The sequence below is a fragment of the Euprymna scolopes genome, chromosome 21 (genome assembly GCF_053919585.1).
Source record: "Euprymna scolopes isolate OS-2025 chromosome 21, ASM5391958v1, whole genome shotgun sequence".
Taxonomy (NCBI): domain Eukaryota; kingdom Metazoa; phylum Mollusca; class Cephalopoda; order Sepiida; family Sepiolidae; genus Euprymna; species Euprymna scolopes.
The window spans coordinates 57,786,611-57,799,939 of NC_136502.1; the positions used below are offsets into that span (position 1 = coordinate 57,786,611).

The window sequence follows — 13,329 nt, forward strand, 5'->3', positions numbered from 1 at the left end:
ATATAATAAAGTTATATATCACTTTTATTCCTTATTTTTATTTAATAATGTATATGTATATATTTTATTTATTTTTACATGAACATTTAGGTATCGCTACACAGGATGCATAGGTTTATATATATAATGGAACTTTATACTTATGCATTCTGAAACATGTGTTTCATCATAAAAGGAGAATGGAACTAAGTATGAGATAACGGGAAAGGAGAGCGTTTATGAGCCCTCTTTCTATATGAAGTTTTTTTGTTTTACATTGGCACCACAACTAATCAAGGCCAAGAGGCCACTCGAGGATAAGGGTTAAAGAGTGTTCAGTAGAAATTGGACAATATAGTAACCGTTAGTAATGGAAATTCGGTTAATTTGTTAACTTATATGGAACGGCTCATCAAAAACTTGTTTACGTTAGACTTGAAGACAACCATATTGTAGTCAGCTGGAAAGCAGGAAAACGGAAGACAATTCCATAGGCGTGCAGTTCTAAGAAAGAAGCTTTGCTCATGGAATCTATGTTTAGGTTTAGGTTTAGGCACAGATAAAAAGTGGGGAAAATTAGTGATAGTGTTTTCTGCTAGACAAGTTTTTCTTGTGAAAGTCTGGTGAGGGGAGACCATAGATTGGAGCTCAGCCGAGCACTTGCCATGAAAATAACGATAAAGCAGAGACAAACTCGCAACATCTCTTCTGTGAGAAAGAGGTTGTAGGAAAGAGAAAATCTATGAGGTTGTAGGAAGGGAAAATCTATGAGGCTACAAAGTCTATTTTGAACTCTATCAAGGCAGGATAAGTCCTCTTTAGCAGCTCCTGCCCAAATGTGGCAACAGTACTCCATCCTTGGACATACCTGGCTCTTATATAGACAGAGAATTGCACCAGCAGTAAGATATCTACTGGATCGATAGAAGGATCCCACCATTTTCCCAGCAGCCTTGCAATGGATTTAATGTATGTGTTCCATTTAAGATCAGGAGTAAAGGTCAAGCCCAGAAGCTTGTCAAAACATAAGGCCTCCCCAAGACAAGAGCCATTCATTTCAATTGATGACAGATGGGGATCAGAGTATTGATGATGTAAAGATAAAAGCTTGGTTTTAGATGCATTAAAAGTAACAAGCCACCTCTTTCCTCATTGTACTACTTGCTCAAGATCAGAGGAGAGAGAATCAGAGAGAATTTGGTCGTTTATAGTCTTAGATGTGCTACCATAGATAGTAGAGTAGTGTCATCAGCATAAATGTCTATGAATGATGTAAGGATGCGATTTGGAAGATCATTAATGTAGATCAGGAAGAGAGTTGGGCCCAGGATGGACTCCTGAGGGACTTCAGCATTAATACTGAGAGCTTCTGATTTCTGCCCATCAACTACTACTCTTATGAACCTATCATAGAGAAATGATGTAATAATTCAGAAGACATTTCCAGCTATACCGTAGCTGGAGATCTTGTGAAGTAAACCTTTATGCCATACTCTATCAAAGGCCTTTGATATGTCAAGAGCAATTGCCCTAGAAAGGTTGCCTCCGTCGAGAGATTTGCTAATCCTATGAGATATAACTGTAACCACATATGCTGTAGATCTAACAGAACGGAAACCATATTGCATGTCACTAAGAAGGTTATTTTTGCTGAGATGGTTGATTACTTCTCTATTTAACACAGATTCCAGCAACTTACTCATGATGCACAGGAGATTTCTTGGCCTGTACTGAGAGGGAGATGACCGATCACCTGAATTCTTAAATACAGATGAGATTTTCCAGGGTGATGGGAAGCAATTCTCCTTAAGACAACGTTTAAACAATTTTGTAAGGATGGGTGCTAGTTCTGGTTGAAGTCTTTTGAGTACTATAATTGGACTACCGTCAGGCCCAGTTACTTTACTGGAATCAAGGTTTTTGATTAGCTTGGCAACATCACGTACATATATTTGTATATTATATAACATGTTTTCTGATACAGGAGGAAATATAGGAGGTTGGCGGGCTTGGTCGCAAAGGGTAGAATTAGCTGCAAAGTTCTTGGCAAAGAGTTTGGCTTTGTCTGATGCTGACGAGATTACCTCAGGTCCATTTATGATAGTTGGGACAGAACACACGCTTCTGTTCAGGATTCTGTTTGCTATTTGCCAAAACTGATGGGAACCAAGCCGCTGCTCAGCTATTTTGGATTGACGGACTGAGCATACAACTCTCTTGCGTTCTTTATTACTTTTTTACAGTGGTTGCCAGCAGTCCTGAGAGTGGATTTAGTTTTCCCTTATGGAATGTACAAATGTTTTCCCTTATTGAATGTACAAATAAATTCTTAGATACCTATTTTATTTTGTCTTGTTTTTAATTTCATTTGATGATATGCTCCATCCTCATATATCCTGATAAGTCTCTATATAAAAAATCTATCCATGTTCTTTAAACCTATTTGATATATATTGTGTGCGTGTGTTACAGAAGATCAGAAAAACATCAGTACCATCAGTTTCAAATCAATCATAAAAGTGATCAGTCTATACTAGACTCTCTTAGGTCTCTGTTTGCATCTGTCTCACAAGAAATAGTGTTTTGCATGCTGTAATGAATACTGTGTTGTTTACAATTCTTAATGTTATTTTTCTCATTTTTATTTTTGTTTTTGTAACCCTCTTTGCTTTATTTTTTTTTAATTTCTCCGGAATATGTATAGTTGAATAGAATGTATTTATCGTTTGATTTTCTTCATTAATAAATTAAGCCAACTTTGTTTCAGCCCCTTGATTATAAACCTCTGGTTTGGGGAAGCAGTATAGACAAACAAATTTTTAAATAACTAAATACTAACTTAAAAATAAAATAAAAACATAAAGAGACTTGTCATTGAAATTTAACATAACATTGTTCACTTATATATGCTGTTATGCCGTATGCCAGCCCTATTGGTGACGGTAGAGATGAGTGACATAATGAGATATAAAAATAAAGAAATTTCACAGGTTCCTTAGCAATGCATTGGTATAGGAAGGGAAATCAATAATAAAATGAAATATACTGGACAACAAAATCACATAGGAAATAACGAGGACAAATACCGATGAAAAATTAACAAACTTTTATTTATATAAAAATAAATAAAATTCAGTTTGATTCAAGAAAAGAAATAAATATATAACTAAGTGAAATAATCTCATGTCATTCAAATTTTACCAAAAGAAAAATATATAATGAATATGGCGTGACTGCCTCAGGGAGCGATAAAGCTCCCCATTGGGGGAGATTGAGACCCCCTAAACACTGAGTAAGGCTGAGAAATTATGCTGGTTATCGTCTGTTAAGCATTATTGGGTGCCTGGGCAGTGGCGGGTGACCTAGCTCAAAGGATGAATTTATTGTGTTTTGTAAAACAGACATAAAATTTTATTGTTTGAGAAAAATGACAAGAGATGTCATTTTTAAAGCTAGAACGAAATATAATTTCGTTCTTGGCCTGGCGAAACCCGACTCAAGGACGTCTAGCTTTTGAGTGTAAGGTTAGACAGGATGAAACGGTCAACCCCTGTGAGCATGTGAATGAGATTGAGCTGTGATCACAGGTTTTCAGACCGTGCAAGGCATCAGAACTTCCCCTGAATAACGCAACCAACCAACCCCTTTCCTCAATATATAAGCAAATGCCAGGCTAAAAAGGAGTAAATTGGAGCCGAATCTCGAAAGAGAACAATACCCCAGAGAGACGCCAACCCCTTTTTTTCGTCCATCGTCGCCACTGCAGAGAACAAAGAATAATATTCCGAACTGTTTTCTGGTATAACGAGATCGAACTGAACAATTGTATATATGTAAAACACCTGTAAATTTTGTGAATTAACTTTTAGTAGACTAGAAACAAGCTGCGTTTGTTTTTTTTTTGGCCTGCATGAGAAGCTAATTAATTTTCAGCGGACACCAGCATCTTGAACCGACAACAAGATCTGCGACATGGAAGAATCTTGTAAAGAACTCCTGAGAGAAGGACGATCACGACTACTGCAACTTCAACGGGGTCAGGGGCCACATCTAGTGGCTGGTGTAAGGGAGGCTTTACACAACATGTAACAGTCCAAATTCATATCAAATAAAAAGTTTGTCTGCTCTGTTTGAAATGGATCGTAAGTTATATGAGAGAGATGCGAGAGGGAGATGAAAAGTTTTGGATGGATAACTCACGGTTTTCCTTTTAAAATATGTTCTTTCTTTTGTTTTTAGATTTCTTTCCTATGATTTGTTTATAGTCAATCGCCTTACTCCGTTGTTTACAATTGTTATGCACCCGCACTGTTTGCTCCGGATCCACGTTTCTGAAGCTCATATGAAATCACTGGTCTATCGTTAGTATTTGCCATTCTTTCGATTTTCCGTCCAGCTATAATGTTGTTGGGTTTATTCTTATTTTGCTTAATAGCTTGATGATTTGTATTTACCACCATTCAAATGTCAATTACAGGCGCACATAAATAGTGATTCCTCTCGCTTTTCCTATCGTCCCTACTCCTGTTTTCATTAAGTATCCATGCGCAATAGCCAGTGATCTCATGTTAGCTATTGTAGTCATCACAGTTGTCATCTTTCGCTGCCTTCACCACCTTGACATTCACTCATCAGCGCAAGGCTCTGACTGCCGTTGACAACTTGTGTCAGTCCCCCCCCTCTCTCTATATGGTTTATCTCTCTTTATACGGTTTATCTCTCTCTTTATGTGGTCTATCTCTCTCTATGTACGATTTATTTCTCTCTATCTTTTCTCTCCCCTCTCTCTCGCATCTATGAGCTTTCTTCTCTCGTTTCTCTTCTGCCCTTTGTTCATAGTATCTCTTTCTTTTCCTTCTCCTCCTGTTCACAAGTCTGTTCCTCTTTTCCTCCTGTTTTGTTTGCATAATGGAAATGAGCAGACAACAATGAGCTTTTTGAGTTCAAAATAATAAAATAAATAAAAAATTAGGAAAATATATTTTCTCTTGGTTTGAAAATCAATAAAAATAAATTATTATACATTTTTATAAATGTATCACAATGCTCTGTTGTTAAATATTAACATTCACCAAGTTTTTATTTTGACTAATTTTAATAAATTTTCTTAAAATGCAAAAATATATATTTTTGTGTGCGTGTGTGTATGAACGATAAGCTAGAAATTAAAAATTTTAAAGATCACCAAAATTTACTAAACTGTAGAAACGAAATAGCAACCAACTGTAAATAGAATAATATTTACTTTCAAATAACTATATAAATAAATATAAAAACTAAACTAAATTAACATCTACAGTAGCAGCAAATAATAAGATAACTACGAAATAAGTTACTTTCATCCTACACATGTTAATAGATCACCTGTTAATTTGACAAATTCACAAAAGGGATGCATCAAACCCAAACAAAATAAAAGAGTAAGATTTCAAGTAAAGGTTATCCAGGCCTTTGTTTGAGAGAAGCTCAGTTATTGGCTAATAACACATTAACCTGTGGGAGAGAAATGACAAATTTTTGTTAATTATGCCTTTGTGTAGTTTAATTGCCATAAACATAAGCTCTACTTATGTATAAAGCATTGTTGAAGTAAATAATAAAAGTCTACACACAATATATTATATCATCTTATATTAATATATGTAAAATTATATATATTATAACATATGGTTAAGGCAGGATTATAATAAAGAATCATAAGAAGCTGAAAATAGGTAGCTTCCTCCTACCACTACATAAGTCTGCTGCCTTTCACTATAAATCAGCAGCCAGACGGCTCTCCTCACATCCTCACTCGGTTCATTTACCCCTCCTTGTGATCAGCTCAGAACTCTCTCTAAAAGTACAGAACACATCCGTGGTAGATGAGATGGAACATGAATATGAAAAACTCTGCTGATTGGTTGATAGGAATGAACAGAAGAGAAAGTTTAGCGGGAATTATAATTATGTGGAGTAAAATAAAACATTCTCAACACTAACGAGAATCTGAGAGAATACTCTGGTACACACCTCGTATCAATTTTGATATTAGTAAGAATCCATGAAGGTGTCGACATATGTCTTGTGCTCTTTTGAAGGGATAACATAAAATAATGATCTAGTTACAGATATTCCAACAGATGAATAAAGGATTATAGCTGATACTAAAAGAGTTCCTTTTATACATGACTTTGAGCTGAATTAACAAGATAAATAAGGTCCAATACTTAAGGAAACAAACAAGCATTAAAGGAAAATTTTGTTCGAAATCAACAATGTATTACAGGAAGATAATCTTAATTTTCATGTGAGGGAAAGAAAAAGTAGCATGAGGAAGAATGATGAAATGATGATTAGCAACCGTGAATAAAAAGAATGTTTGCAAATTTGAAAGAGCGATTGAGAAAGATAATTTAAAAACTAGATAAAAAAGAAGGGGTATGAGATTAAAAGAAATATGAGATAAGAAAAAAGCTGAAAAAAAAAGGTGAAACAGTCATAACTCAGAAAAGATTGAGAGATAAAAGAAAGAAACTTTTATAAGAATAAAAGAGAGAAAATAAAGAAAATAAAGAAGAGGGGAAAACATAAAAAGAAAAAAGAGAATGGGACTACCCATTCAATTGTGATTTAAAAAAAAAATTATTTTCAGAGACTCTGTTACATATTTCTTTTTTTATTTATTATTTTCCACAAAATAAGTACCTATATCTTATGACCACACTATTTCTCCAGCTCAACTACTCTCTGTTGTCCATGTTTTGGGTGATAATATATATCTTGATTTTCGCTTCTTTAATTGTTAATATTTCATGGTGAGTTCATTTTTTTATGTTTGACCCTCACATTTATCCCATTAAGGTCTTTAATATGTTTTATTACATTTAATTTGATTTGAATTAATAAAACACCAATTTAATCTATTTACTGTGTTATTTTATTCTTGCCAGTCATTTGAGTTGTTGGGTAAATAGAGTGAAAAGATAGATATTTGTGATCTGGACAAAACATGCTGCAGAATATTTTGTTCCATCGTGTTTAACAATTTTATTTTATTGTGTTATAAGCAATGTCATGCTGAGGTCAAACAACAGAATGCAAAATTCTGTTCGGGGGTACAAAATCCACCCAATGTAGCCTCTCCTAAATCATAACAATATATATTAGAATTTTCAGAAATTCATCATTCAATAAGATAAAAAGCTATAGCAAACATCGAAATGACTATTTTAACCATAGTTCCTGATTTCAAAAAGCGAAAAATTAAAAGATTCATCTGCCTTACTTTTAATGCTAGGTTTATTTATGGTGTCTTTTAAATTCAATAAAAACCCTTCAAAATTTGCTGATGAGGAGACCGTGCTTATTAAAAAACTATATATAATTATTGTACATAACTTGATGTACACCACAATAAAAAGCATTGTTTTCCGAAACGATCGTACAGATAATTGATTTTGTTGTTGTTCCTTCTTATGAAACAGATTTTTAATTTAATTATAATTTGATTTTTAAATTTTAAATTATCAATCACATTACTTAATATATATATATATATATATATATATATATATATATATATATCTTTATTTCAAAACTATATATCTATATATACATATATATATATATATTTCAAAACTATATATCTATATATACATATATATATATATATATATTTCAAAACTATATATCTATATATACATATATATATATATATATTTCAAAACTATATATCTATATATACATATATATATATATATATTTCAAAACTATATATATATATATATATATATATATATATATATATATATATATTTCAAAACTATATATATATATATATATCTTTATTTCAAAACTATATATATATATATATATATCTTTATTTCAAAACTATATATATATATATATATATATATATATATATATATATATATATATATATTTAAAAGAGTGTAGCCATCAACAATTGTGGGTTTTTTTTAAAGGTTTTCATCATATTTTTATTTTAAAATATTTTTATAACGCGTTTCGAGCTTAGGGTGTGCTCTCTTCAGATATTCTCGTAAAAAGTTTTTCTTTAAAATGGGAGTTTGTGGATATGCCTCCGCTGATATTAAATATGTTTTTCATAGTGGTGCGATGCGTGTGTTCAGTGTTTAGACATTCTGTCTCCAACTGTAAGTGTTTCACTGTGACCGGTCAAAGTTAGTTTCAAAGAGTGTTTTTTAGTCCATATGGTGAAGGTTTTTATGGCTTCTTTAGGGTTCTTTTTTAAAGACTTTCTTTCCCCATGTATAGCATACACTCACACACAATCCCATACGCATACATATATATTCATGTACATGTACACATGCACACGCACACAATTTTTTTCTTGAGTTTTTCATAACAAAGTTTAACCCCGCCTTAAACGTCTCTCCATAATTATACACATAAATAGGCAAAACACAAAATACACTTACACGCATGCATGCTTGGGTAGGTGTGCACCCTCACACACGAAACAACAAAAAAGCACAATAAGGCACACGCACACTTTCGCGGGTGCGCGCGCCCATACCCAGTACAGTACCATTTCTCTTAACTAAACAAACAACTAGAAATTAAACGTATGTATGTGTGTGTACGCGCGTGTGTGCGTGTGTATATGTGTATGTGCGTGGGTGTACACATATGATTGTGTATGCGTGTGTGTATAATTATATATCATCTGTTATCTATGCTACATCTTGTTTGTATGTATACGTGCACTTATGTTTGGGTGACCGAATCCATGTATGCATATGTGCATGGATTGGAAAGGAAACTTCAACCAATATATACATAAGGTGGGATGTATGAATATGTATGTGTGTGTGGGATTGTGAGTGCATGTGCCCATATATATATATATATATGGGTGGATGAGTGTATACACATCCGTATGTATGTGTGTGTATGTATGTATATATACATATGTATGCACATGTATGAGTGGGTAAATGTGTTCGTGTGAATATGGATATACGCGTATGTGTGAGCCCCTGCATATGTCTGTGTGTGTGCGTGTGTATGTGTATGTGCCTACATAGTATGTGGATGTTTGTGAGTGTATGTGCACATACATATATGTGTGTACATATATGTGTGTATGTGCGTGTATGTGTGTATATATATCTTCTACCTATTATTCTCCATCTTACTTGTGTGTGTGTGTGGGTGCGTGTACGTATGTCTGAATGATTAAGCGCATATATACATGCGTGTTTTGGTAAAAAAAAAAAAAAAAAAAAAAAAGTATATATATATATATATATATATATATATATAAAATAAAAAATAAAAAAATAAAAATAATTGTTAGCGGTGGATGTATGCGAGTACGTGTGTGAGTGTGTAGGTGGGTATGTATATGTGTATATATGTATGCTCCTACATATATTTCTATGTATGTACGTGTGTGTATGTGTGTGTGCCTGTGTGCGTGTGCATGTGTACATGTACATGAATATATATGTATGCGTATGGGATTGTGTGTGAGTGTATGCTATACATGGGGAAAGAAAGTCTTTAAAAAAGAACCCTAAAGAAGCCATAAAAACCTTCACCATATGGACTAAAAAACACTCTTTGAAACTAACTTTGACCGGTCACAGTGAAACACTTACAGTTGGAGACAGAATGTCTAAACACTGAACACACGCATCGCACCACTATGAAAAACATATTTAATATCAGCGGAGGCATATCCACAAACTCCCATTTTAAAGAAAAACTTTTTACGAGAATATCTGAAGAGAGCACACCCTAAGCTCGAAACGCGTTATAAAAATATTTTAAAATAAAAATATGATGAAAACCTTTAAAAAAACCCAACAATTGTTGATGGCTACACTCTTTTAAATATACATTTTTTCTCTCGTTGGAACTACACAACCATCACTTTAAATATATATATATATATATATATATATATATATATATATATATATATATATATATATATATTTCAAAACTATATATACATATTTCAAAGGCATACCAGTGATTTTATTGTTGAATCAACCATAAGAGACTGAATAGAATCAATGCAAATTCATTAGCAACTTTGAAAAGGCGAAGCAACATAAAGTAAACAAAGAAAAACATTGTTTAACCGGCTGTGTTTTTCTCAGAGTTTCTGATTTTAAAATAGACCTTAATAACCAACACTAATAGGTTCTGTTTATGGAAGGAAGGGAGGGATGGCAGGATGGATAATGTAAGGTGTGTGTGTGTGTGTATGTGTGTGTATATGTGCTCTCAAATCCACGATCATATCGAAAAAGAATCATAAAAACTATTGTAATTCATACTACAATATTTTATAACCGTGTGTGAATTGCTTAATGAATACTATAACAAACAATGTCCAGTTTAAATCCAGTCAAATCTATTATGGTCATGCATGAATACTATTATGTGCATAAAATATGGCATATCAACCCTATAGCTTATCTGTGGTAATAGCATTACTAATAGAGCTCCCTGTGTACTTGTCCCAGCTCTGAAAATGTTATATTTCCATGAACCAGATCCCTAAGAAAATGGCAATAAAGTCAGCAATTGGCATGTGCTTCATTTTGAAGATGCTCCTGTCAAAAGTTTTTTCTGGATACAACAGTTATAAAATGCACCACTAAAATTCTGTAGACATATCAGTTCATGTCAGAGCAGTGAAGTTAAGCAAATATAGTGAAATTCCTTTCAATTTTAACGTGCAATGACTTGTTTATATGTTTAAATTATTTTTATGTAAAATTTTGATGTAAACAAAATTTAACTTTTTCTCTTTATAAAGGAAAATTTCTTTCTTTTGTGTTGTTAGTTTTTTGGGGATAAGTAATTAATTTTTTACGTGAAAAATAAGGTTGATGTTTTTCAAATTTGGTGCATGTAATATTGTGTGTTTCTATGAATATAAAAATAATCACAGCGAGAATTAGCATTGTCAATGATATTACAGAATCATATCTTCTGAGTTTTCTATCTACAACTAGTTTGTTCTTGGAGTTTTATTCTTTAATTTGGCAATGTGAAATCCAACTTTGTTATGCTGACACTAAAAGCATTTATTTGCTATAAAAGGCCCTAATCTATATATACATAACTTAATGTTTATGTGTGTGCATGTGTGTGTCCTATATAAAAAGGTTAGAAAATCTACAAAAAATCTCAAAGGGTATTCCTATATAAAATTAATCAGGGAAAATAATGGAAGTATTCTGAAATCTCTAACAGCACCCTAAGGAGGTTATTAAGCAGGTTTGAGTTTTTCAGCCATAATTTGGAAACAAAACACTATTATTTTAATGTATTCTCTTTAGTTGGCATTTTCTTTCAAAATCATTAAGTTTCACTCCAGGCTAGGGAGGAAGTGGCAAGAAACTTGGAAAGTGTGGTTTTAATAGTGCTTTGGAGGCATCCTTAATTTTATTTAGGTGGTTTCAGTAGGGCTCTAAACAGGAGCAAAAAATGTAAGCTTACAGTTTTACATTTTGCATATGGTATATAGTAACCCAAAAGTGCTCAACATACTAGATAGCAAAGGTGTGTTTAAATACACTATTGTCTGGAAGAAAGAACTTTTCTGTCTTTTGTTAACTCAGTGTTACCTGGAAGCCACAATAATAATACAATATTATATTTGGTAAGTAGTAATCCAAAGTGCTAAATATTATAGACAGAGCAGGTGTGTTTAGTTTGTGTTGTCCAAGAGTCATCAATATCTTGGATAGAGTAATCCTACAGAGAGCAGATATTTTAAACACCACATTGCCCAGGAGAAATATTTTCACTGTATTTTGTTATACTATTGTATTCTAGAAAATATACTGTGTTACTCAAGAGTCAGTATTCAATATCATAGATAGAACATGTGTATGCAATAATAAAGTAGTACATTTTCAATATGGTATATGCTTGCTGGAGAAAGGGAAAACAAGAAAGTAAGTGTTGCTTGGTTGGTTGTTTTTGTTTTATGGCATATCAACCCTTTTCGGGTTATTTAATGCCGAATCCAAAGATTTTGAAGAAAAAATTTTTAATAGAATATATTTGTTGTTTTCAAGTCGGTTTCTATTTAACCCATAGTTGGAACCCTAACAAGTACTACCACTCCGGGTCAGAGTGGACCTGGGAGCAATGGTAATTAAAGGGTGGCTCCACACTCCCCAAAGCCCACAAGCTGGGGCCTCACCACTGGATATAGTTTAAGGTCATATCCAGGATCCCCATTGAGGGACTTTTACCCTCTGCAGGGAAGCAGTCGGTGTATTCTAATGCTCCACCGACAGGGCCAAAGTAAGTGTTGCCTGGTAATAAATAAATAAGTTTCATTAAGGAGGAGCAGGAGAAAAGGAAAACAAGAAATTCAGTGTCACCTGGGGAATAAATAAATAAGTTTTATTAAGGAAGAAAAGTAAAGGGGGCAAAAAAGAAATTCAGTGTCGCCCAGGAATAAATAGGTTTCATTAAGGAGGAGGAGGAGGAGGAGGAGGAGGAGGAGGAGGAGGAGGAGGATAAACTTGTCATCACTCAGGAATAAATTACAAGTTATATTTTTGAGGAAGTGGGTGAAGATGAAACTCAGTGTCGTCCAGGAGCAATAACTTAAAAACTGAAATTAAAGGTGAATGACTTACAGTATTATTATTATTTTAATACATTAAAACAAGAGGAATGGGCTGAGTGAAGTTGAAAAGTCTTAATAATCAATAATCTTGCAAGTTCCTCTAACTCCTAAAGACTTGAACTAGTAGTGACATTAGCATATACATATTTTTTCTCCGCGTCCTTTTCTAGTCATTTTCACTTGTTCTTTTTGTGCTTTCTCTCCATTCCTACCTTCTGCTGCGGAGTTCTTCTTTATACGTTTTTATTTGTTTTTGTTTTTCTACCTAAAACATTCATTGAAATCTATCTAATATAAACAGTTATCTTGTTGGATGTTCAAAGTCAGATCCAAATAGCATTTAAGCTGACAAAACAAACTTTGCTTCTGAATAATATATACTTTATTACAATTTATTTTAAAAATTAGTTTGTCCTAGACTACTAATATGAAATGTTTTTCAATAACCATCTAAAAAACAAAATGATTATACGAATAACTCATGTTTTAGATTGAAGAATACAATAGAATTTATCTACCTTATGTACAAAAGCATAAAAAATAAATGCTAAAAAGACATCACTGCATCTTGGCTAATACTGGATCAGTTCAGTTAGTTTTCAATATTCTATATCGATATACCCATTGTTACAAATGTTTAATATTATTAAACTAAGTTCTTTTGGCTATAAAAGTCTAATTTCAATGTTCCATCATAAAAGATTGTACCCAAT

The 13,329-nt window shown here is 32.9% G+C and overlaps 1 protein-coding gene across 6 annotated transcripts in view; it reads right to left on the bottom strand.

Annotated features, from left to right (window-relative positions):
- Positions 1–13,329, bottom strand: part of LOC145242387 (androglobin-like) — a 337,568-nt gene that overhangs the window by 245,079 nt on the left and 79,160 nt on the right. The gene's annotated exons all lie outside the window — the stretch shown is intronic.